The 25,206-nt window shown below is 48.7% G+C and overlaps 1 protein-coding gene across 1 annotated transcript in view; it reads right to left on the bottom strand.

Moving 5' to 3' along the window:
• The window catches only part of TMEM130 (transmembrane protein 130), a 236,468-nt gene that overhangs the window by 18,133 nt on the left and 193,129 nt on the right, over positions 1-25,206 (bottom strand). The gene's annotated exons all lie outside the window — the stretch shown is intronic.

Raw genomic sequence — 25,206 nt, 5'->3', positions numbered from 1 at the left:
CTCTGGTGCAAAATACACTCTAATAGGTGATGACGTATTGCTAAAGGAATTTCCAGATGTCATATCATTATTTCCCTCTGACATAAAATTAAGGGGGTATGGGAAAAAACCCATTGATGTGTTTGGATACTTTCCTTCCACTTTATCATTTAAGGGCAAGTCAATTCATGCTAAAGTTTATGTTGCTAAGGATGGATCATGCTTACTGGGTTGGCCACAACAGAGAGAATTGATGATGAAACTTGATCCCAATCACCCCGATCAGGTTTTAGGTTACTCTGACTTCATCAATTCTGTTGAGGTATCCCATGACAACAAATGGGAAACTATTTTTCCACAAGTTTTCTCCCCTACTTTGGGTCTACTCAAAAATTTTAAACACAAAATTATTCTCAAACATAACGCTGTTCCCAAAGTACATAAAGTACGCAACATACCCTTAGCCTTACGTGAATCTGTAAAAAAAGAACTTCAGAGGTTATGCGACTTAGATGTAATCGAGGAAATTGAATCCTCCGAATGGCTTTCGCCAGTGGTCGTAGCCCACAAACCTAACGGGAAAATTCGTTTATGTGTGGATATGCGCGATTTAAATTCAAATGTATGGGTGGATAGACATCCTTTACCCAATATTGGAGAAATGTTCGCTAAGCTCAAGGATGCATCTATCTTCACCACATTGGATTTATCTAACGCATATCACCAGATAGCACTTCATGATGATAGCAAGCATCTGACTTCGTTTATAACCACTGAAGGTGCATACAGATATAAAAGGATGCCTTTTGGGTTAGTGTCCGCATCCTCAGTGTTTCAGCGTGTAATGCACAACATGTTTAAGAATGTGTCCAATGTGTTATATTTTCAGGACGACATCTTAGTTTTCGGCAAGGACGAATGTGAGCATTCTGAAGTTTTGTTTAAAGTCTTGTCTATCCTACAAGACAACGGTCTCACTCTCACCAAAGAAAAATGCGAATTTGAGAAAAGTTCAGTCGATTATTTGGGACATTCCATCAGTAAACAGGGCATCTCTCCCAAATTAAGCTTAGTTAGGGCTATTGAAAACGCACCTGAACCGGGCAACAAGGATCAACTTAGATCCTTTCTCGGTTTAGCCGAATACTATGCCAAGTTTATCCCCTCTTTTTCTGATAAAACCTCTCACTTACGTAATTTGATGAAAAATCATCAAGAATTTGTTTGGGATGATAACTGCAAATGTCAATTTAATTTCATCAAACAATGCATAATTTCTGCTCCTGCTTTGTCCCCATTTGACACTAATTGTAAATCATTCATTGTCACTGATGCAAGCAATGTCGGCATTGGTGCTGTTCTGATGCAAAAGCAACACAGCGGTTTCGTCACTATTGCTTTTGCATCAAGACCATTACGTGGTGCTGAAACAAAATATTCTACTCTTGAAAAGGAAACATTGGCTTGTTGGTGGGGAATTGAGTACTTTCGCAGGTATGTATATGGTACAGACTTTGTTGTACGATCGGACCATCGTCCCCTTGTAGACCTGTTTACGACCAAAGGGTGTGGTAAAGCCACCTCTAGAATCGCAAGATGGCAGTACAAGCTACAAGATTTTCATTTTTCCGTTGAGTACATCCCCGGTGCAAAGAATGTCCTTGCTGACTTCCTTTCCAGGCTTCCCATGGAAGACGACAATCATGTTGCTCCCGATAATGACCCTGACAAAGTGGTGTCAATTTGCGAAGTGTCCAATGGTTGCATTCGTGAAGATGATTGGGTTTTGGCTTGCAGTAGTGACCGTGATTATTTGGATGTCGTGTCTTATGTCAAAAATGGTTGGCCTTCCAAGAACAGTCTATCTTCTAGTGTTTTGCCTTATTTTCAAGTAGCTCAAGAGCTCTCCATCCAGGGAGAAACTCTCTTGAGAGGTTTACTGTTGGTGGTTCCGGATAGTTTAAGGAACACCGTGTTAGACATGGCTCATGAGGGCCACCCAGGCATGTCCAGCATGAAGAAAAGGATAAGAAGTGAATTTTGGTGGCCTGGTGTCCACAAATTAATCGAGAAAAAAGTAAGGTTCTGTGTCGAATGTTGTGTGAGTGATAAATCCCAAAAGCCTGTTAAATACCACCACGATTCTATCTCAAGACCATCAAAACCATGGGAGTGTGTTTCTGTAGATATTGCCGGCCCCATGTCCCTTGGTCAGAGTCCTGTGTACGCCATTGTCTTGATAGACCAGTTCTCTAGTTGGCCTGAGGTGAAATTTGTCCCACATGTATCTTCTAGAGTGGTTATCGACTTTCTCAATTCAATTTTTGAAAAAGAAGGTTTTCCCTCTTCCATCCTTTCTGATAACGGCACACAATTCACCTCCTCCGAGATGAAATCTTTTTGTTGCAATCATGGCATCCTACACAAGCGCTCTTCTGTTTACTATCCTCAAGGCAACGGAATGGTCGAAAGATGGATTAGGGTGCTCAAGGAGGGTCTACAACTTGCTGTGTGCAACGGTGAGAATTGTCTCGAGGCTGTTAGAAAACTTTTATGGAGTTATCGGAATACTCCTAAGGCTAATGGTGAACTGTCTCCTTTTGAAATAATGCGGGGGAGGAAAGGTGTATGTAATTTAAGTCAACCCTGGATGCAAGACCTTGTAGATGGTAAACGTTCTACTTGTCGTTCTCCTGTGGTGTCTTCCAATTCCAGCAATCCATGTAAGGTTGGTGACTGGGTGCGTGTGAGAAAGTCTGGTTTTCTTAGATCTGGTGTATCTCGCTTTTCTGACCCATTGTTAGTTGTAAGAGTGGGCAGGCAGGTTGTAGAGCTGTCAGACGGGAATGTTTGGAGTCTCTCTAAGGTTGTCAAAGTTCCACCTTTTCTTAGCAGTTCTTTTGCTCCCAACCGTGCAGGGACCTCTCCCTCTAGTTCCAATTCTCGTCACCCTCCTGCTTTCCCTCGTTCCTTTCAGTCCATTTCCGTCCATTCCCCTCATTCAAGTTTTTCCCGTCTGAGGAAACCTCCTGTGTGGCATAAAGATTACATTGTTGGTGAATAACCTTTTCTTTCCAAATTGTTCTCAATGAATAACCTTTTCTTTCCAAATTGTTCTCAATGTGATGTGACTGTATTAATTGCTTTGCTTGTATGTATTAACTGTTAAGATTAATTCTTTTCTTTTCTAGTAAGGAGGATGTGTTGTATCCTCGTGCTGTCTGCTGAGCTCGCCTCGCCGCATGCTCTGGAATGTGGAATCCTGTGCCTAGGTATTCCTGTGATTCCAGTGCAGATTGTGATACCAGATAAAATTGACAGTTAAAAAGAAAATGATTACTCTCCAGACAGAAGGACAACATATCTAATATCATTTTTGTATGTTGGGCATATTCTATTGGTCTTGTGCTCAAAAAATATTCTGTGGCCCGAAGCCCATCCATATGCTTAATTCAGGTATATAGCGAGCATACGTTTAATGTGACCAATAGTAATTCCGGGCTCCATGTTTATATATATGAATGGTTTGATACGTATGCAAAACATCAAATCATTGAAACATTAGCATGTTTCAGGCATGATGAACCGCATATAATGTATATAACCTATTGCACTGTCACTCTGTCTGTGGCTCCAACAACTAACAACTGGTAAAGTTGTGTCAATTGAATGTAACTTTATTGAGATTGCCGTATTGAACACACATACGAACTAACAATGTGAATAACTTTCAAACATAATGTTGGCATCGCAAATCATAATGCGGGCTGCTGATGTAATCACAATTACTGTCAGTTGGTAAATCGTATTTGTGTTACAAAATTGGTCATTAACTATTGCGTCATGTGTGACGCTGATTGTAGCACCTTTAAAAACTCCATGACCCCAACCGGGAGTCATGTGAATAAGACCACGGCTGTGGTCGAAACGCGTCTTCTATCTGCGGATTAAACAACATACCGATGGTCAGTGTGGCTCGAGAATCATTTCTTTGGTTGATTCATATTTTGGAATATATATATATATATATATATATATATCCATATCCAAGACACCACGTCTGAGCAGCAGGCAATTCTTCCTTGTCTCACCCACAGCAGCACGGACACGGACCAACACGTAAGTGCAGTAATTTTATTTGCTATAAGCCACCATACCGTTTTGGCTCATCCGAGCTTTGCTCACATGACAATGTGTTATTGGCAAACTTTGTAATTTAAAGTGCCAGTGCTTAATTCAAACAAGACCACGTGATAATTCTAACAATGGACATGGAAGAGTTACATCGGCCATTTCTCGTACATGGCAACGAATTACCATAGTCAAACTTGATAATTTAAATACTTTACATACAGTTGTATAAAACAGTAAAGTTGAATACTATATAAAAAATATTGTTTGTCAAAATTCATTTTTCCTTAGATATCGGTGTATACATAGTGCAAATTTGCTCATACCGTGCAAAATAGCATTTGTGCAAAAAACGCTATTGTCAATTTATTGGCCCGCATGAATGCAAACATTGGTAACAAAGTCGGTCCCTTGATGTACAATATTATATTTCAAATGTGTGCTAGGCTAAATTCCAAGGTCTGTCGTCAATCTCAATTAATTGCGCAAGTAACCCTCAGTCTGTTGCAGAAACCGATGGACTTATATAACTATGGTTTCACATAAGCATAGTTATTATTTTTCTGCTAACTTGTTACCTCTATGCCTAATGGGCAAAAATATTGTGCAATATAACAATTTGGCAAAACGCACTGTATAACAATTGCCTGATCAGCCTGAATGCGGGGAAATATTAAAATATCGACATTTTGTAATAAGTAGGCTATAATACATAGTGCAAATGAATATGCTTCAATCAAATGAAATGATAAATCTCAAAAAGCATAATTTCCTTCTCCATTTGTGGCCGTCGCTACCTTCCATGTACCTATCCCTACAATCTACATGCAAATAGTGTCATGATAAAATATAAGTGATACTGTCAGTTAAAACATCAAACATACGTTGATTCTTAATTTACATCAGAGTTGTTACTCTGGTGTGCCTCCCTGAAGTGCCTAGCCACCAGATAGGAGTTATCCTGGTTTGCTATTGCTCCAAGATGCTGTAAGATATGTTTATGCACATCATGTTTAGTACTCCCCACGAACTTAAGTCCACAAGGGCAGCTAAGTACGTACACCGCATATTCGGTTTTGCAGTTGGTACTCTACTGATTTTGTGTTCCCTGTTGCTGAACGCATCTGTATAGGTTTTCATGTTGACTCAGTGAGTACAAGACTTGCAGGTTTTACATCTGTAAAAGCCGCTATTCGTCTGGAGCCACGTTGTTTTCTCAATTGTTTCGGGACTGGTGTTAACTAGACTGTCTTTCATAGAGGGAACCTTGCTAAATGGAATAGAGACTTTGCGAGGTAGGGTTGGCCCTATGACTGGGTCACTTAGGACAGTCGGCCAGTTACCATTAATGATCCTGTAAAGATCGGAATGTTGCCTACTGAAACCTGTGATTATTCTGAACGGGTTAGGTTTGCAACCTTCTTCTACATTGCAAATATTGTTGGCTTGTGTATCTATTTGTTCTGTTGTCTAATGCATACCAAGGAGTACCTGTCTGCTATGTCTCATAGATTTAGCTATGGCACTGTCTATCGTGTGCTCGGTGTATCCCCTATCACAGAAACTGAGTTTGCTAGCTAGTTGAGCCTGTTTTAAGTCATGATCCTTGCTGCACACTCTCCTGAGGTGGAGCATCTCACCGTACGGAATACTTGCAATTAAATGTGCCAGGTATTGCCCCCGATGACTGTTCGCCAGAATTGTGTGACAAAATTGCAGATTTTTTCTCAGATAAAATAACAAAGATCTACTCAGCATTCCCTACGCAGTCCAAAACCGGGGCAGACTTTGTTGAAAGCCCAAGGGAGTGGGGAGATAAACCTAGACTTACCAACTTTACTACCCCTCCCACGGAAGATCTTCTAAAAATCTGCAGGTCGGTGAAGTCGGGCTCTCCGAGAGACCCTACCACACCCAAACGCCTGACGGATAGTCTAAGGGTACTAGAACCATACATTAGACATGTACTCGATGTATCTTTTACCACCAAGACAGTACCTAGGGAGTGTGTTAGACCTGGCACCTTGGCGTGAGTCTCCCTTCCACTTTTTGCTGATGTGCCTCCGATGTTTTGCTGGTTTTCCGATACTCAGGGCACTGCGCCACGGCTGACCCGTGCCTCAGTGCAAGTGCTCCCTAATGTAAATTGTACATGCGATTGGTATCCATGATTGGTTCTTGGATCTACTGTTAGTCCCTAGTAACGCGCACTAGAGAGTGCCGGGGCTTGTAGATGCCAATACTGCTGGTGGGCCTGCAGCGCTGGTTGCGCCACCCACCGAAGCAGCCGTAAAGATGTGTCTGGGGACTGCGACCGCAGAACCCGCGTGCGGTCTCGTACTGTCACGCTAGCTGGGCAAGTGCACCCACTTGCCAGCCCCCGAACCTTCCCTTGACTACATATTAGTCACCCCTATGGTAGGCCTGCGGGCAGGGTGCGTTGTAGGTGTAAGGTGGGACAAGCCCTGATGTGTGTGGCATGTCCTAGTAGTGACTTACAACCAAAACCGTATTTCACTATTGAAGGCTACCTGCTCCATTAGGCCAGACTGAGCTGCTGGAATTATTACACCCTATAATCCCAGCAGGCTCAAGGAGCATAGTAGCGCGTTGTGTTTAGTATGCCTGAACTCAGGATGATAAAGTATTTCTTTTAGTAAAGTTTATTTTAGCATCCTGGGTTTGCAAATGCTACTTTTAGAAAGTTAGCCTTTGCTTGCCTAACCATTTCAGCCCGCCTCTGCTGGTATGTGTATCTGACTGTCTGGGACGTGTGAGTGACAGGGCTGGGAGGATGACAGGTGGTGAATGCGCAGATTACACCTTAGTGGGAGGTAGGAGTGGCTCTTGACTCTGGATCTTGCTGTGCTCTGCCACCACAATGCTGGCTCCACCCTCCTGGGGAGCGTCGGATGACTCAACCGACACCTGGCCCAGGAAGGGCGAAGCCCCATCAACAAGGTACTCTGGCTGCCCCTGTCCGCACAATGCTGGCTCCACCTCCTGTGGGGCGTCTGATGCGCCTGCCCCTCACACTGAAAGCAGAAGCCGGAGTACACCCGCCAGGGTACTCAAGGACTGAGAGTGGCTATGCAAAGGCCCCCCTGGCCTGCGAGAACAAAAGAAATGTCATATAAAAGAAGTAGCCCTGCTCCTTGAAAATTAGATCCTGTTTGGGCTACAGAAGGAACTCTGCCCGACGAGAAGGACCGGGAAGGACAAGGAAGAGTGCGGTCTCTTGCCTGTGTCTGGTGCCTTGCTGCCGAAGGAGAGGAAAAAGGAAAAACTACGAAAAGACTTTTGCTTTAGAAAACTTTGTGCCGAACTCTGCTAAAAGATCTCCAAGGGCTTGAAACTGAACTTGCCCCCTGACCAGCGCCCCAGGACCAGTGGGCGCTACACCCTGAAGAAAGCAACTGCGTGTGCTGCTCCTCGTGGCAGTACTGACGGAGGAATCTCCTCCAAGGCAACGACATCCACCTGACCACCGTGACCGGGGCCCAGAGCAACCGCGAAAGCAAAGTGAGGACCAGCCGCCGCTGGCCCGAACACCGTGACCGCAACTGCACCAGGGAGCCCGAGAGCAAAGCGAAGGAGGACCCGTCCGGTCCGAGCTCTCGAGTTGACTGCGCAACGAGCAGCCAATCCACTTGCAAAGACGGACAGTCGCCCTGTGAGAGTCCCCTAGGTCGGTACCATGCCCGACAGCCAGCTGTGAGCGCACAGCTGCACCGGCACTTGACTGGGTACGTCCTGCACTTGAGGACCGTACTGCCACTTGCCGCCACCACGCAACCGCCGCCTCCAGGGTCGGAGCGGACGGCGAGGAAAGGACCCTGCCGCCACAGAACACCGCTGCCCCGGATGACCCGTGAACTGCTCGGCTGAGAGCCGCAACGAACAGCGACCCCGGGAAGGCAACGCGACGTGGGACAGATCCCCTGGGAGCCGCCTGCTCCACAAGAACTTTGTTGAACTGGGCAGAAGGCCCGAAAGAACTCTTATTGCTGGAACGATCTGTGGCAACTTGAACTAAGTAACTTGGAACCGCTATTTGAAAGTCTGATAACTGTATTCATAAGCCTGCTTGAAGTCTATATAAAGATATATGTTTTTACAGAATACAGTCTGGTCTCATTGTGTGGTGGGTTGGTTGTGACGGTATACTATTGCAAGTGTTTAACCCTATGTGCCCCAAAGATTAGCCTACGACTGCTTAAGCCACACTACCTAGAGGGTAAGCAGAGGTTGTCTGGAAGGTAACCCTCAGCCCTGACGAGGAAGAGAGAGTCCCTGCTTGTCGCTAGTGTTGCACTGCGCCAACTAGAGCCTCCCCCTTCCTACATTGGTGGCAGCGGTGAGGATTTTTTGAATTTACACTTGCGGTATCTATACCTTAGCTTCCGACCATTGCACAGTGATTTCAGTCCAGTTACTTAGCCACAGACTTTGCTTTTCGCTGAAAGAAGATTCCGAGTGTGAGAACCATGCCGGGCACGAAGAGCCTGGATGGAGCGGAGTCCACGACCTCTGAGGTGTTGGAGGTGGAGTGGGACGCCGCAAAGCTGGACAAATACTCAAAGACGGAGCTGAAGTTTTTCTGTAAGAAACTCAAAGTTCCGCACGCTGGTTGCAAGAATAAGCCAGAATTCTACAAGGCCCTGAAAGCCTGGATAGAGTCCAGAAAGGCCCCGGAGGATCAAGATACCCTCGCGGAGCAAGATGCGACTGAAGAGCAGAATGCACCTATGGATCTGGTGGATCTCGAAAGGCAAGACAGCGTGCACAGCTTTGGTAAAGGCCTGTCGCCAGAGGAGCTGGCAGACAGGAAGGAAACAAGGAATCACGAAAGAAAGCTGGCAGAATTGAAAATCCAACTGGAGTTGGAAACAAAAAGAATGGCGCTGGAAGAGCGAAAGCACCAAATGGATTATGAAGTGAAAATGAGGGAGATAAGTCTCAAGGAGAGAGACTTGGATCGTCCTCCCTCTGGTGGCAGCACATCGCCAGTGCAGGTAGAGTCAAGAGTGCACATCCCGAAGGACGTAGTTAAGGAGTTCTTTAAGGGGGATGACATAGGACAGTGGTTTAGGGCATACGAGGTAGCCATGTCCTCCCACCGGGTCCCTGACAAGGATTGGGGAGCGGGGTTGTGGGGAAGGTTCCTTAGCGAAGGGCGAGATACCTTGCTAGATTTGCCCGTTGAGAAACAGAGATCCTATTCCCACATGAAAGAAGCTTTAATGCGCAGGTACGGGCTTACCCCTGAAATGTATAGACAAAAGTTTAGGGGATGTACTAAGCGGCCTGGGAATACGTATGTGGAGTATGTGACTTATTTTTGCAGAGCACTGGATGGTTGGGTGAAGGGTAGCAAAGTGAATGATTTTCAAGGTCTCTTTGATTTAATTGCATGGGAGCACTTGTCTGATCACTGTTTTCCTGAGTTACGCCAACACCTGATCGATAGCAAGCTGTCCAACCCGAGGAAGCTTGCTGAGGAGGCGGACCGCTGGCTCAGCACCAGGGTCCACAAGGGTCCCGTGGGAGACTCCGCCAAGAGTGGGCAGGGTCCCCAGCAGAAGAGTGGGGGGGACAAGGGGGGAAAACAGAAAGGGTTCCAAAAAGGCCCCCAAAGTAGTTCCCAGGGGAACCAGCAGCAAGGTTCTCAGCCTCCCCCACCCCCAAAGCAGAATGGGGCCCGACAGGTAAGCCTGTTCCAAAGGGGCCCTTCAATTGTTACAAATGTGGCGAGCCTGGGCACATATCCAGTGACCCCAAGTGTCGCCTGTTTGGAAAACCCACACCCACTGGTGCTCCGCCCCGTCAAGTGACTAGTGTTCACTTAGGAGAAGAAGTGATGGTCCCGGGGGGTGGAGATCCCGTTCAGATGACCCTAGTCTCGCTAGGAGACAGTGAGATGATCCCTACGAACTACCTGCCCTCTAACACTAAGAAATATGGGCAGATGGTGATCATCAATGGCAAGGAAGCTGAGGCTCTTCGAGACACAGGAGCCAGTGTGACTGCAGTGAGGCAGCACCTGGTGTCTCAAGAGCAGGTTGTACCCCATGCCTACTGTAGGGTTATCAACGCTGATAATTCTGAGAGTCAGTGTCCGATGGCTCAAGTTCCCTTCGAGTGGGGGGGGGTCTCTGGTACTCTGCAGGTCTGTGTAAGAAAAACCATGCCTGTTGACTGTTTGCTAGGGAATGACTTGGAGCACTCCCCTTGGGAAAAGGTGGAGAAAACGACTCACCTGCGGATGGTGGGTCTGCCTGACTGGGCGTGCGTGACCACCCGGTCAATGACAGCCAGTAGGGGTGATCAAGAGGTCCTGGGGCCTGAAGGAGAGGCCCAGGAACCGGCCTTAGGGAGAGGGCGCAGGGGGCGCGGGAAACCGGCCCCTGAGGTTCCCACGGTCCAGGAGGAAGCAGACCTTGAGGGGGATGCCCTGGAGCCTACAGGGGAACAGATCGCCGAACTGGGGGACCTGCCTGAGCTGACCCATTGGCAGCAAGAAGGAGGACCCTCCAGGGCGGAATTCTGCAAGGAGCAGAAGGAATGCCCCTCTCTCATGGGTATGCGGCAGCAGGCTGCAGACCAGGCCAATGGTGTTCAGGCCAAAACACATTACGTGTACTGCGAGAACGACCTCCTGTATTCAAAGCCTAAGGCTGCTGAACCTGGGTCAGCCCGTGTGCTGGTGGTACCCCAGAAGTTCAGAGCCTTCCTACTGGGTCTGGCTCATGATGTGCCTTTAGCAGGACATTTGGGGATGGACAAGACCTATGACAGGCTTGTCACCCACTTTTACTGGCCGCAAATGCATAAGAGTTCAGACGCTCATTGCAGAACCTGTCCGACTTGCCAGGCAAGTGGGAAGGCCGGAGGGAAGAAGAAGGCTCCCCTCCAACCCTTCCCTGTGGTCGGTACGCCATTCCAGCGAGTGGGTATTGACATTGTTGGGCCTCTGGACCCCAAGACAGCCATGGGCAACAGGTTCATCCTGGTCTTGGTGGACCATGCCACCCGGTACCCTGAAGCCATCCCTCTGAGGACAGTGACGGCCCCCGTGGTGGGACGTGCACTGATGGGAATTTTCTCACAAGTAGGATTCCCTCTAGAGGTAGTGAGCGACAGGGGGACCAATTTCATATCCAAGTATATGAAGTCCCTTTGGCAAGAGTGTGGCGTAACGTATAAGTTCACCATGCCTTACCATCCCCAAGGTAACGGGTTGGTTGAAAGATTCAACCGAACCCTGAAAGGCATGATCATGGGCCTAGAAGGTCCGATGAGGCGTAAGTGGGACGTCCTCTTACCATGCCTGCTTTTTGCATATCGCGAAGTGCCACAGAAGTCCCTAGGGTTCAGCCCCTTTGAACTACTGTACGGCCACCCCGTGAGAGGACCACTGAGTTTGGTAAAGGAAGGCTGGGAGCAATCTCCCAGGAAACCTCCCCAGAATGTATATAGCTACATGCTGGCCTTCAGAAACCAGACCAGGCGCTTCAGACAACTTGCCGAGGCAAATCTGGAAGCCAACCAGGAAGAGATGAAGCGGTGGTACGACCAGAATGCCACTCTGGTCGAGCTTCAGCCTGGACAAGAGGTGTATGTCCTGGCCCCAGTGGAGCCCTGTGTCCTTCAGGATAAGTGGACAGGCCCATTCGAGGTTGTGGAGCGCAAGAGCCCCGTGACATACTTGGTGGACATGAAGACGCCCAGGAACCCTTTGCGGGTCCTACATGTCAACCGCCTCAAGCCCCACTTGCGAAGGTCCGAAGTGGGCATGTTGTTGGCAACTGATGACGGAATGGAGGAGGAGTCGGAGCCTCTTCCTGACCTCTTGGTGGCCTGTGAGAAAGACGGGTCAGTGGATGGAGTTAACCTCTCACCCACCCTGACCGCCGAACAACAGGAAGACTGCCGCCAGTTGCTGGGGCAGTTTCCAGATCTGTTCTCCCTGGTTCCGAGTGTCACAGATTGGTGCGTCCATGATGTGGACACTGGAGACAGCTTACCTATGAAGCATAAGGCTTACAGGGTGACTGACAGGGTCCGGGCCTGCATCAAGGAGGAGGTCTCCAAGATGCTTGCCCTGGGGGTGATTGAGTCTTCCAGCAGTCCTTGGTCCAGCCCCGTGGTTTTGGTTCCGAAGGCTGCTGCGCCTGGAGCCACACCCGAACTCCGGTTCTGTGTGGACTACAGAGGACTCAATTCAGTCACGAAGACTGACGCGCACCCCATCCCCAGAGCTGATGAGCTCATTGATCGGCTAGGGGCTGCCCGGTTCCTCAGCACGTTTAATTTAACGTCTGGGTACTGGCAGATCGCCTTGACCGATGGGGCAAAGGAGAGGTCGGCATTCTCTACACCAGATGGGCATTTCCAGTTCCGGGTTATGCCATTTGGAATGAAGAATGCCCCTGCCACCTTTCAGAGATTGGTCAACCAGGTGTTGGCTGGGCTGGACGAGTTCAGTGCCGCCTACCTGGATGACATCGCGGTGTTCAGTGGCACCTGGCCAGAACACCTGCGACACCTCTGGGAAGTGTTGATGGCTCTGCGCAGAGCAGGCCTCACAATCAAGGCAAGCAAGTGCCAGATTGGGCAGGGTTCGGTGGTGTACTTGGGACACCAAGTTGGGAGTGGCAAGGTAGCACCCTTGCAACCCAAAATTGAGACCATCCTGGCTTGGGAACCTCCCAAGACCCAGACTGCAGTGAGAGCCTTCCTGGGGCTCACTGGGTATTACAGGAGGTTTGTCAAGGGCTATGGCACGATCGTGACCCCCTTGACAGAGCTGACTTCGAAGAAGCAGCCCAGGAATGTGATTTGGACTGACACCTGTCAGAAGGCTTTTGACACCCTGAAGACTGCCATGTGCACGGCGCCCGTGCTCCTGGCTCCTGATTTCTCCAAGGAATTCATAGTGCAAACAGACGCTTCAGAGCATGGTGTAGGGGCCGTTCTTTCACAGATGACTGAGGAGGGCTTTGACCAACCCGTAGCCTTCATAAGTAGGAGGTTACTTCCACGGGAAAGTAGGTGGAGTGCAATAGAGCGTGAAGCATTTGCTGTGGTCTGGGCGCTGAAGAAGCTAAGACCCTACTTGTTTGGGTCTCACTTCCGAGTTCAGATGGACTACAGGCCCCTCAGATGGTTGATGCAAATGAGGGGTGAGAACCCGAAACTGTTGAGGTGGTCCATTTCTCTACAGAGTATGGACTTTACGGTGGAACACCGCCCTGGCACCGATCACGCCAACGCTGACGGTCTGTCCAGATTTTTCCGCCTTAGTGATGTGGAACTCCCTGGGGAAGGGTAGTTCCCCCCACATTTCAGCTGGAGGGGACACATGTTAGACCTGGCACCTTGGTGTGAGTCTCCCTTCCACTTTTTGCTGATGTGCCTCCGATGTTTTGCTGGTTTTCCGATACTCAGGGCACTGCGCCACGGCTGACCCGTGCCTCAGTGCAAGTGCTCCCTACTGTAAATTGTACATGCGATTGGTATCCATGATTGGTTCTTGGATCTACTGTTAGTCCCTAGTAACGCGCACTAGAGAGTGCCGGGGCTTGTAGATGCCAATACTGCTGGTGGGCCTGCAGCGCTGGTTGCGCCACCCACCGAAGCAGCCGTAAAGATGTGTCTGGGGACTGGGACCGCCGAACCCGCGTGCGGTCTCGTACTGTCACGCTAGCTGGGCAAGTGCACCCACTTGCCTGCCCCCGAACCTTCCCTTGACTACATATTAGTCACCCCTATGGTAGGCCTGCGGGCAGGGTGCGTTGTAGGTGTAAGGTGGGACAAGCCCTGATGTGTGTGGCATGTCCTAGTAGTGACTTACAACCAAAACCGTATTTCACTATTGAAGGCTACCTGCTCCATTAGGCCAGACTGAGCTGCTGGAATTATTACACCCTATAATCCCAGCAGGCTCAAGGAGCATAGTAGCGCGTTGTGTTTAGTATGCCTGAACTCAGGATGATAAAGTATTTCTTTTAGTAAAGTTTATTTTAGCATCCTGGGTTTGCAAATGCTACTTTTAGAAAGTTAGCCTTTGCTTGCCTAACCATTTCAGCCCGCCTCTGCTGGTATATGTATCTGACTGTCTGGGACGTGTGAGTGACAGGGCTGGGAGGATGACAGGTGGTGAATGCGCAGATTACACCTTAGTGGGAGGTAGGAGTGGCTCTTGACTCTGGATCTTGCTGTGCTCTGCCACCACAATGCTGGCTCCACCCTCCTGGGGAGCGTCGGATGACTCAACCGACACCTGGCCCAGGAAGGGCGAAGCCCCATCAACAAGGTACTCTGGCTGCCCCTGTCCGCACAATGCTGGCTCCACCTCCTGTGGGGCGTCTGATGCGCCTGCCCCTCACACTGAAAGCAGAAGCCGGAGTACACCCGCCAGGGTACTCAAGGACTGAGAGTGGCTATGCAAAGGCCCCCCTGGCCTGCGAGAACAAAAGAAATGTCATATAAAAGAAGGAGCCCTGCTCCTTGAAAATTAGATCCTGTTTGGGCTACAGAAGGAACTCTGCCCGACGAGAAGGACCGGGAAGGACAAGGAAGAGTGCGGTCTCTTGCCTGTGTCTGGTGCCTTGCTGCCGAAGGAGAGGAAAAAGGAAAGACTACGAAAAGACTTTTGCTTTACAAAACTTTGTGCTGAACTCTGCTAAAAGATCTCCAAGGGCTTGAAACTGAACTTGCCCCCTGACCAGCGCCCCAGGACCAGTGGGCGCTACACCCTGAAGAAAGCAACTGCGTGTGCTGCTCCTCGTGGCAGTACCGACGGAGGAATCTCCTCCAAGGCAACGACATCCACCTGACCACCGTGACCGGGGCCCAGAGCAACCGCGAAAGCAAAGTGAGGACCAGCCGCCGCTGGCCCGAACACCGTGACCGCAACTGCACCGGGAGCCCGAGAGCAAAGCGAAGGAGGACCCGTCCGGTCCGAGCTCTCGAGTTGACTGCGCAACGAGCAGCCAATCCACTTGCAAAGACGGACAGTCGCCCTGTGAGAGTCCCCTAGGTCGGTACCTTGCCCGACAGCCAGCTGTGAGTGCACAGCTGCACCGGCACTTGGCTGGGTACGTCCTGCACTTGAGGACCGTACTGCCACTTGCCGCCACCACGCAACCGCCGCATCCAGGGTCGGAGCGGACGACGAGGAAAGGACCCTGCCGCCACAGAACACCGCTGCCCCGGATGACCCGTGAACTGCTCGGCTGAGAGCCGCAACGAACAGCGACCCCGGGAAGGCAAGCGACGTGGGACAGATCCCCTGGGAGCCGCCTGCTCCACAAGAACTTTGTTGAACTGGGCAGAAGGCCCGAAAGAACTCTTATTGCTGGAACGATCTGTGGCAACTTGAACTAAGTAACTTGGAACCGCTATTTGAAAGTCTGATAACTGTATTCATAAGCCTGCTTGAAGTCTATATAAAGATATATGTTTTTACAGAATACAGTCTGGTCTCATTGTGTGGTGGGTTGGTTGTGACGGTATACTATTGCAAGTGTTTAATCCTATGTGCCCCAAAGATTAGCCTTACGACTGCTTAAGCCACACTACCTAGAGGGTAAGCAGAGGTTGTCTGGAAGGTAACCCTCAGCCCTGACGAGGAAGAGAGAGTCCCTGCTTGTCGCTAGTGTTGCACTGCGCCAACTAGAGCCTCCCCCTTCCTACAGAGTGGAAAAAGGCGGTTGTTCTGCCCCTCAGGAAGAAACCTACCATCAGTTTTGAGAAACTTGACAATCTCCGCCCAATTTCACTCCTGCCCTACCTAGCCAAAGTGGCTGAAAAAACGGTCAATAAACAACTAATGGACTTCGTGGAAAAGGCTGCCTTATTGCACAACACCCAATTCGGATTCCGCCCCCGCCACTCTACAGAGTCCGCACTGCTCACTGCAGTTGAGACCCTACGGCAGGGGGTAGATGAGGGACACACCATGGCCCTCATCCTACTGGACCTGAGTGCAGCGTTCGACACTGTGGCGCACGACAACTTGCTACAGTGTCTGAACAACGGAGGCATATCCGAAGCTGCACTCCAATGGTTACAATCCTTCCTGACAGGGAGAAGCTTCCAGGTTCGCCAGGGCGACCACTTCACGAGAGACATAGGTTTGGGCCAGGGCGTCCCTCAGGGTTCGTCCCTGAGCCCAACCTTGTTTAATCTCTATGTCTCTCCAGTGGCTTCAATTGCCGTGAGTCACGGACTGAGCATCGTGTCATACGCCGATGACACGCAGCTGGCTATCTCCCTATCGCGTGCACCCGGTCTTGCGATGGACAGTTTCAGGAACTGCATGCAAGAACTTGCAGCCTGGATGTCCACCAACTGCCTTAAGCTAAACGGCAACAAGACCGAGGTGCTCGTTGTGGGGGGGAACCCATCTGTTTGGTCATCGGCGTGGTGGCCTCCATGTCTGGATGAAGCTCCCATACCACGCCAGGGAGTAAAAAACCTAGGCGTATGGCTCGACTCTGACCTATCTTTTGGACCCCAAATAGACCGAGTTGCAGGCGTCTGTTTTGGTATCCTAAAAACCATAAGGAAGGTTCTTGACCTCCTTCCTATGTCAGCACGGAAAACACTGGTACACGCCCTTGTGACATCACGCCTAGACTACGGCAACCTACTTTACCTGGGTACCACCTGCAAAGCCATGAATCGCCTTCAGGTAATACAGAACGCGGCAGCTTGTCTCATCCTAAAAATCCCTAAACGTTCAGACACCAAAGCCGCTCTCAAAACCCTCCACTGGTTGCCAGTAAGAAGCAGAGTGGAATTCAAAGCCCTCTGTACATGCCACCGCATCCTGGCTAAGAAATCCCCTATTCCACTCCAGAACTTAGTGACAAGGTATACACCTGCACGCGAGCTGCGCTCCTCATATGAGGGCCTACTTAAGGTTCCTAGGGTCAAAAGAGCCCGTATGGGCGGACGCTCCTTCCGCTATCTGGCAGCAAAAAGCTGGAATTCCCTCCCTCTCCATCTCCGTCTGGATCCTTCCGAATCCAGCTTCCGCAAGAACCTAAAAACACACCTGTTCGCCAGATAACGGATCACTGGTCTCCACCTCGGTCAGAGTTCTTCAGTTGCAGCGCGGGGACACGCTTTGGCGTAACCATGCGCTTTATAAGCTACCCTTAATAATAATAATAGGTGAGCGCTACCGGCATGTAGTATCGTATTGCCAAAGGTACTCTTTCGGAACAGTCTAGTTTCTATATTATTGATGTAAATGTACACCTCTGTATCCAGGAAAGTAATAGAAGACTGACTCATGGTAGCTGTGACATGGAGATTCAAGTTATTGACATTTATTTGGATATCAAAAGCTTCAGCCTGCTGCCTAGTGCCGTTCCACACTACAAAGAAATCGTCAATTTATTGCAGCCAGGTAATTACATTCTCATCAAGGATTGTACGGTACTAAACTTCGAAGACCAGTTCCTCCAGCAACCCATGTGCAAACAGGCGTAGCTTGGGGAGAAACTGGCCCCCATTGCCACGCCTTGAAATTTTTGGTATACCAAGTTATTGTACATGAAGTTGATGTTTTTCAGAGAATGTTCCAACATATGTAACAACATCTCACTGTGGTCATTGAACTGCTGGGGTCTCTGAGCTAGATAGTGACGTACTGCACATAACCCATCCTCATGTTTGATACTTGTGTGGAGGGATGTAACATCCAGTGCCAACATCCAATATCCCTCCTTCCAAACCACTTTCTGTATTTTCCGTAAAAGGTCCCCCGTGTCCTGTACATACAATTTAAGGGACCTCACAAAATCTTGCAGAAAATAGTCAATGTAAACAGAAGTTTTCTCCAACATCCCCACCTAGCAGAAATAATTGGTCTGCCAGGTGGTTTTTCAATGTTCTTGTGTACCTTGGGGATAAAGTAAATTGAGGGGGTTACTTGGTTATCATTTTTGAGATATTTGTATTCGTCCTCCGTAATCAGTTGTTTGTACTTCCACCTTGACAATTTCTGGTGGTAATCCCTGTTCAATATTTTCACTGCAGCAGGACTGATACCTTCATAGCATTGCCTATCATTGAGTTGTAATTAGGCTTCCTTGACGTAGTTCACGCGAGTGAGCAAGACGATATTTCCACCCTTGTCACTGCCCCTTATGATGACATCTTTTTCTTTTTTTCAATTTGGCAACCAGCACATCGTATTGCTGAGTTTGTTATATTTCCATCTTTTATTTTGAATTTCTGTCTGTAACTTCTTCAAGTGCGATGTTACATTCTCATGGAACACATCCAACAAGTCCTGTGGCATTAGTGGGTTAAATGTCAATGGTGGTTTCATTGTGTGAATGGAGCTGTTTGTTTAATGATCTGTGATTCGTTCTCAAGACCCACGTCCTGTCTGCTGTGGTGCTATAACCTGCTCCTTCAGTATCCCACAATTCCAACATTTCTTTAAGTATGGGTGCATCAGATTGTGTTAACATTTCTGGGTGCTCTTCACTATTGGCATTTGGAGTTTTGTTTGACTTTAACATGTGGAATTTCCATAGTTTGAGTTTTTTTACAGCTTTGTAGAAGTCGAGTGTGGTGGTCATATAATCGAAGTTCGTGTATGGTGTATACGACAAGCCCTATTTTAAAATGTTCTCTTCATCCTATGTGAGCTTAATTGAGGTCACATTAATGATTGTTTGATTTGCTTGTTTGTCCAATGTTGTTTTTTGTCCACTGGCCCCTGCCCCTCTTCTTGCCTTGATTTGATATACCTCTTCCTTGCCCTGTACCTCTGCCGCCATTTGTAGTTTGAGTGCTTTCGCTGTAATTTCTTTGTAATCTCGGTCGGAGGGTTTGCCTCCTCTCATGGCACAAAAAATTAATTTCTCCTCCTGGTGATGGTTTCACAATCTGCCACATCACCTCTGTGCCCCGGAACTCAGAATCAGAATCACAGCCACCAGCAGAGCTCATGTCCGACTGGGATGTTTCAGTAGGGTTCCTATTTTCATTGAAAGCTCTAGAAATGGTTGGTGCTCTGGCTGTGGGGCCTCGAAGGGCATCATATTTTCTGGCAATCGTAAATATTTGCCCTAACTCGTAGTCATTGCGATCCCTTTGGAACTTGAATGCCTTTCTCTCCAATATTTTTGCCTCTTCTTTTTTAAGCCTTGTTGTCATTTCATTTGCCAGTTTTGCTTTTTCATCGGTTTGATACATTTTTTCAAGTTCCTCATTGATTTCCGCAATTTCCTTCAATAACTGCGCCCTATCGATATCCGTGCACTTTATCAGTATTAGTACCAGCCTGTGTGATGATTCTAAGTTGCTTTTGGCCCATTCCCGCATGAGGTCAGGGTTGGGATTCTCATAGCTGGGGGCCGTTAAAATTCGTAACCCTCTAGGGATACGATTGACATCTATATATCTCTGAAGGGACGTCGATTCCCACCATTTGCTTTGTTCGCTACGTAGCTTTTTCTCTAATATCTTGTACTTTTCTTTCAGTGAGCTGTTACTTTGGTTATTTTCCGTATTGTTTCTCTCATGTATGTTTGATGGTATCGGGAGGCTGTCAGAAAACATGGCCATGGCTAGTGTCCTTTCTAAATCAATTAGAATATGAGTTTTTAGCGGATGATCCTTTTACTCGATCTTCCATAGGTTGTTACCACTTTTTTTGTCCTGATGAAGACCCCATTGAAGTTTTATAGGGGGTTGAAACATTGATGTATTGCATTGCTGTCTGCCATGAATTATGTTATATATTTTACTTCAGAGGTCTGTGCCACCAAAAGTGCATTACCAGCCAACAGTATATTAATCTTTGTAATTACCACATGGGACTCAGTAGCCACTTTTATCACACTTCACTTGCACAGTGGAGCACCTATTGTTCTTTTGTTTACCTGTGTATCTAAGTAAAGAATTATACTGATGCACATACAACTGAATGTGTATGTGATCCCTCAAATATGTCTTACCAAGGGAGCTTAGGCTGAAAGATCTCTCTGTGGGACCATTATTTCTTATTATGAATTTACTGCCCAGGATCCCAGGAATACAGAGCAGAATAATTGTATGGCCGGGATACCCGTCACCCCCTCCCAACACAATCCCCAAGGATGGGAAGACGGACACAGTTCTTGAACTTTTGGAAGGCGGGAGGGAGTTACCCTCCCGGCCGTATTTATTAAAATATGAAACAAAATTAAAACATTAAAATAACAGTTTCATATCATGTACAATTTTCATTTACACATTACGATGTTTATTGGCTAACCTTAACACATCTCTAATACAAAGGTTCTCCTAGCCGAGTCTAAAACATCCTGCAAATGCATATACTCAAAATTAAAATTGTACATCCTAACATTACGGGCCAACGGCAAGGTCGTAACCGGTGTCAGATCCCTAATACCAGAACTCCCCCCTCACTTGTGAGGGGCGGGCGCACAGAGGACTGTACCTCTGTGCCAACTTCCAATTTCCCTTGTCTTAACGGGGGCCCCATATTTACTCGACGCCATCTTAGTGGTCGTCCGAGGACTCGTGTGAGGTGTCTAGAAGGTAGCGTAGACCCCCCTCCCACCCCACACTGCTTATCACATCCGCCGTCGCGGATGTCCTGGCCCCGGGAAATTCGTAGGAGGGGCCCGTAGCCCCTCCTCCCCTGGGAGGGGCCTATGACTGCCTTCCCTTTTGGCGGCCCCATCCTTAGAGGGTACCGCCTCCCCGTGTGAGGGGCCAATGGCCGCCTCCCCCCGGGCGCTCCCATCCATAATGGGTGGCGCCCCACCTCTAGGGATCTTCCAATTATTGCTCACCGATCATGACCTTACCGCCCGACCAAAATAAATACGACGGGGGACTCAAGCAACTCACCAGGGGTCCCGCTTGGAATCACCATCAGCCTGACTGCAGCCGCGGCGCCCTCTCCGAACGAGCGCCGCCGCGGACTGGACACCGGAGAACAGGGAGCGGGGAAGCAAGGACTCCAACCCCCAGCATCCCGAGCGGCCGGAAGCCGCACACCGCGAGTTGGCGCCAGGCGGCGCATATAGTGCTGCACCTCCCCCCGCGACGCGGGAGCGCGCGGGAAGCGCCCGGGAGAAGCCCGGGACAAGGGCGGGACAGTCTTTGGCAGTCGTTGGCAGGAGGAGGCAGGGCAGGGCCAGTGACCCTGCCCTTCACAATGGGGAAACGCAAGCTGTCTGTGAATCCGGGCGAAGGTAAGAATGCCAAGGTACCCAGGAAAGCTGAGTCAATAATATCTTACCTCACATCTGCGGTGGGTGCTTTGAATGATGAAATAGCAAATGCGGAAAAAGAACTGGGTCTGGATCCGCCCACCGCAGAGGCGGGGGACCTAAATAACATAGTTGCTCCTGAGCAAGCCCCTCATATTCCACTAGAACCCAGTATTGTTGTAAGGGCTCCTAATATTCCTCCCGCAACTAGGACCACTACCCCTCCTCCTAAATCCAGTTGTGAAACTGTATACCATGATCTGGCTAATAACATACCAGCTAAAGCCAAACACAAAAGAGGCAGGACAACCCGCAAGGGTGACCCGGGTGGTGCGGGTAAATCGATCTCTGAGGATGCCCACGCCCACCTGATCGAGGTAATTGAGGGCTTATTTGAATCCCGGGTGGAACCCTTGCTAGTAAATATAGCAAAAGATATCGTGGACACCCTCAAAACATGCGTGAATAACATCATGAGTAAATGCGACAAGATCGACAAACTTTTACACGAGCGCTATGTACATTGTGATCCGCACTTTAAAAACAATCTTATACCTGAGCAACAAGGGAGGACACCCCTAACAACTAGCGACACTGCCAATGTGCTAGTTAGCCCGCACACACAACCATTTAGCACCAACCGTGCCGCCATGGATATAGCACATGATGACAAGATTGCTTCATTGAGGGGGGCTCAAACAGCGGCCAGTGCGGCGGATGGGGCAGCAAGTGCGGCACCAACTTCCTCAACACAGGGGCACAAACTCAATGACCCTTGTAAAAGACTGTCTCGGGCAGTGCATCTTCCACCAGACGCTGCCCGTTTAGTTGTTATCTTGACTGGGATCCCGCGTCTCAAACCACAACAGATCGAAACTGAATACGAGCTTTTAAACAGAACTAGAAACTGGTGCTCACAGTTCAGCAGCGGGAGTGTGGATGTGGGCAGACACATTATAGCTGCCAGGAGGGTGGATTGGGTGGGAAGGAGGGCGAAATGTATTCCTGGGGATTGTGTTATTGTTAATTTTGACAGAGGAAACCTGGCAGACACTCTTCTATGGGATGGTTCTGAGCTAGTCGGTGACGGTATCAGACCACTCCCACTAGGGTACTTTTATCCTCCTCCCACACACCCCCAGACAAGATCTTCCCACCCCCCCATCCCACACCCAGATAAAGCCGGTTGGACAAGGGTCCATCCATATATATCTTACCAAACTCAACAGGCCTTACTGCGGGCGAGCTCCAATCCCATAGTAGCCCCACCCACCCAAGTACACCACATTGGCAGCCAGGGGGCAGGGATCTTACTCACTAATAGGTTCTCCCCCCTTTCTTCTGACTCCCCTCTGGATTCCAACGATTGACAACCATCTAATGTGCCCCCCCCCCACGGAGGCTACCTCTGCTCGCAGGAATTGCCACATATCAGTAGTAAGCTGGAACATCGCTGGGTTAGGGAAGAAAGTCACGGATGCTAGATGGTTAAAATTCGTGTCCCAATATGAGATTATTATTATTATTATTATAGAGGCTTTTGTAGCGCGCTCTGTTACTAAATAGTATAGTATCCTGGCGCGAAGGAGAGGGGAACAGATCACAGTGAATGCAGAAGAGAGACAGCCATTATGCAGTGGTGTTAAAGAGGTGGGTTTTTAGGCCTTTCCTGAATGCCATGATGGAAGGGGCTGTTCTCAACTGCAGAGGCAGGGTATTCCAAGCTCTCGCTGCTCTAACCGAGATGGATTGGCCACCGAGCCTGCTATATTTAAACTTTGGCACAGTCATTTGGTGAAGATTGCGTGATCTGAGAGGGCGGTTGGGAGCATAGAGGGAAAATCTTTTTCTCAGATAGGTTGGGCCTGTTAGATGGAGTGCTCGGTAAGCTAGCACAAGGATCTTAAATAAGATCCTTTGGGCAACTGGGAGCCAGTGAAGATCTCTGAGAGGTTGGCGGACACTAGATCTTCTGGGTATGTTAAACAGCAGCCGGACCGCAGCATTTTGAATAACTTGGAGGCGGTGGATCAGATAGGCTGGGAGTCCACAGTAGAGAGCATTCGCATAATCCAATCTGGATAATATCAGAGCGTGAATGACCGTCTCCTTGGCTGCTCTCGGAAGCAGAGGAAGAAATCTGCGCAAGGTTTTAAGGGTGGAGAAGCAGATTCCAGTGAGTTTTTTCAGGTGGTCCTCAAATCTGAGATTGTTGCTAAACCAAATTCCTAGGTTTTTAGCAGGTCCGCCAATGGATTTGGGGCTAGGAAAGTCGGTGGGCCAGAGAGAGTCACTAAAGTTATCTGGAAAGGAGCCGTACAGCAGGATTTCAGATTTGCTCTCATTACATTTAAGTTGGGCACAGGCCAGCCAGCGGAAAACCGATGATAAGCAAAATTGAACTCTCGATGTATCCGAGTTGTTTTTGGGCCATGTAAACAAAAGCTGAGTATCATCGGCATAGGCCATAATTTTGGCACCTAGCTGTTCCGCAAGATAAATGAGGGGGGTCATATATACATTAAAAAGCAAGGGGCTTAAGGTGGATTATGGGTTTCCAAGAAACGTGGGACGCCAGTGACAATTTTTTCCTGGATGGGTTCCGGAGCTTTTCAGTCAAGGCAGTCCCAGGGGAGGGCGGAAGGCACAAAGGAGGGTTGCACATTCTCTTCTCCTTAAAACTGGCAGGGGTTACCACAAAGATTGATTGCACCTCCGATAACATCCTCTGCATCGAGTGTGTCAGACCAAACTCCCCGCTAATTCTCATAATTAATTTTTACAATGCCCCCACAAGGGATAGTAACTGTGCTCATCTGAAGTCCCTTTCTCTGTTTTTATTTTCATACAAGTCAAAGCAATGCGCTCCATTCGATATCCTGTTATTGGGTGATTTTAACGTCCATCCATGTGGGTGGGGTTGTTTGTCCATGGAGGTATTGGGCCCACCGGGAGCCGTTAGTACTCACTTTGAGCACACCGCGCATGGGGCGGACCTAGAAAACTTACTTGCCAATTTAAATTTATATGAGGCTGAAGGGTCTTGGGGTGAAGTGAGGGCACCGACCTTTGTAGGCAGGGATGCCAGTACAATTATCGATTACATCTTCATTACTCCCGGCCTAATCAACACGGCGGTAGTCTATGACGTGTGCACCTCCCCTTTTAGCGATCATAACCCTGTAGTCCTGACACTGGACATGGGCGACAACACTGCCACCCAGGTTGAGCGTCTGGGGGCCGGTGGAGACGCCCTTGTCCCTAGGGAGCAGGGCCGCAGATTAAATTGGGCAAAGGTTGTCCCGGAGAACTTCATGGACAATCTTGTTCAGAACAGACAAGCTGACATTAAAACCTGCATGGAGAGTACAAGTGAGGGAACGGCCATTATTACCTCCTTCACCGCCATATGCACACAAATTAGCCATGACCTGACGTCCACAAAAAACCATGTGGTTTCATCTAGCCCTAGATGGTTCGACAGGGAGTGCTCTCAAAAACACAAGGCTTTGCTCCAGGCTCTTAAACATCAGCCCAGAGATAGGGAGTTGGTGGGTCGGCTTAGAAAAGAATATAGGCAGGCTATCGAGACACGCAAAAAAACTATAAAAAGCGAGGCATGGGATAGCTTAACATCGGTCAGCGTACTGAGAGATAGTTCCCAATTTTGGACGATCTTAAATCATCCGTATTTTGCCTCCTCTAATAACACCGTGTTGGACTGCGTGATACCAGAGGATGATTGGGTGAACCACTTCAGTAAAATTTATAACAGTGCAGATCTTCTAATCACACCCCATCCCCATCAGCCTCCTACTGAACCCCCCCTCTTGTCCTTTTC

This window comes from Lissotriton vulgaris, chromosome 10 (assembly GCF_964263255.1).
Source record: "Lissotriton vulgaris chromosome 10, aLisVul1.2, whole genome shotgun sequence".
NCBI lineage: Eukaryota > Metazoa > Chordata > Amphibia > Caudata > Salamandridae > Lissotriton > Lissotriton vulgaris.
Note: the sequence above shows the minus strand (reverse complement) of the source record. Positions and strands in the feature narration are given on the sequence as shown.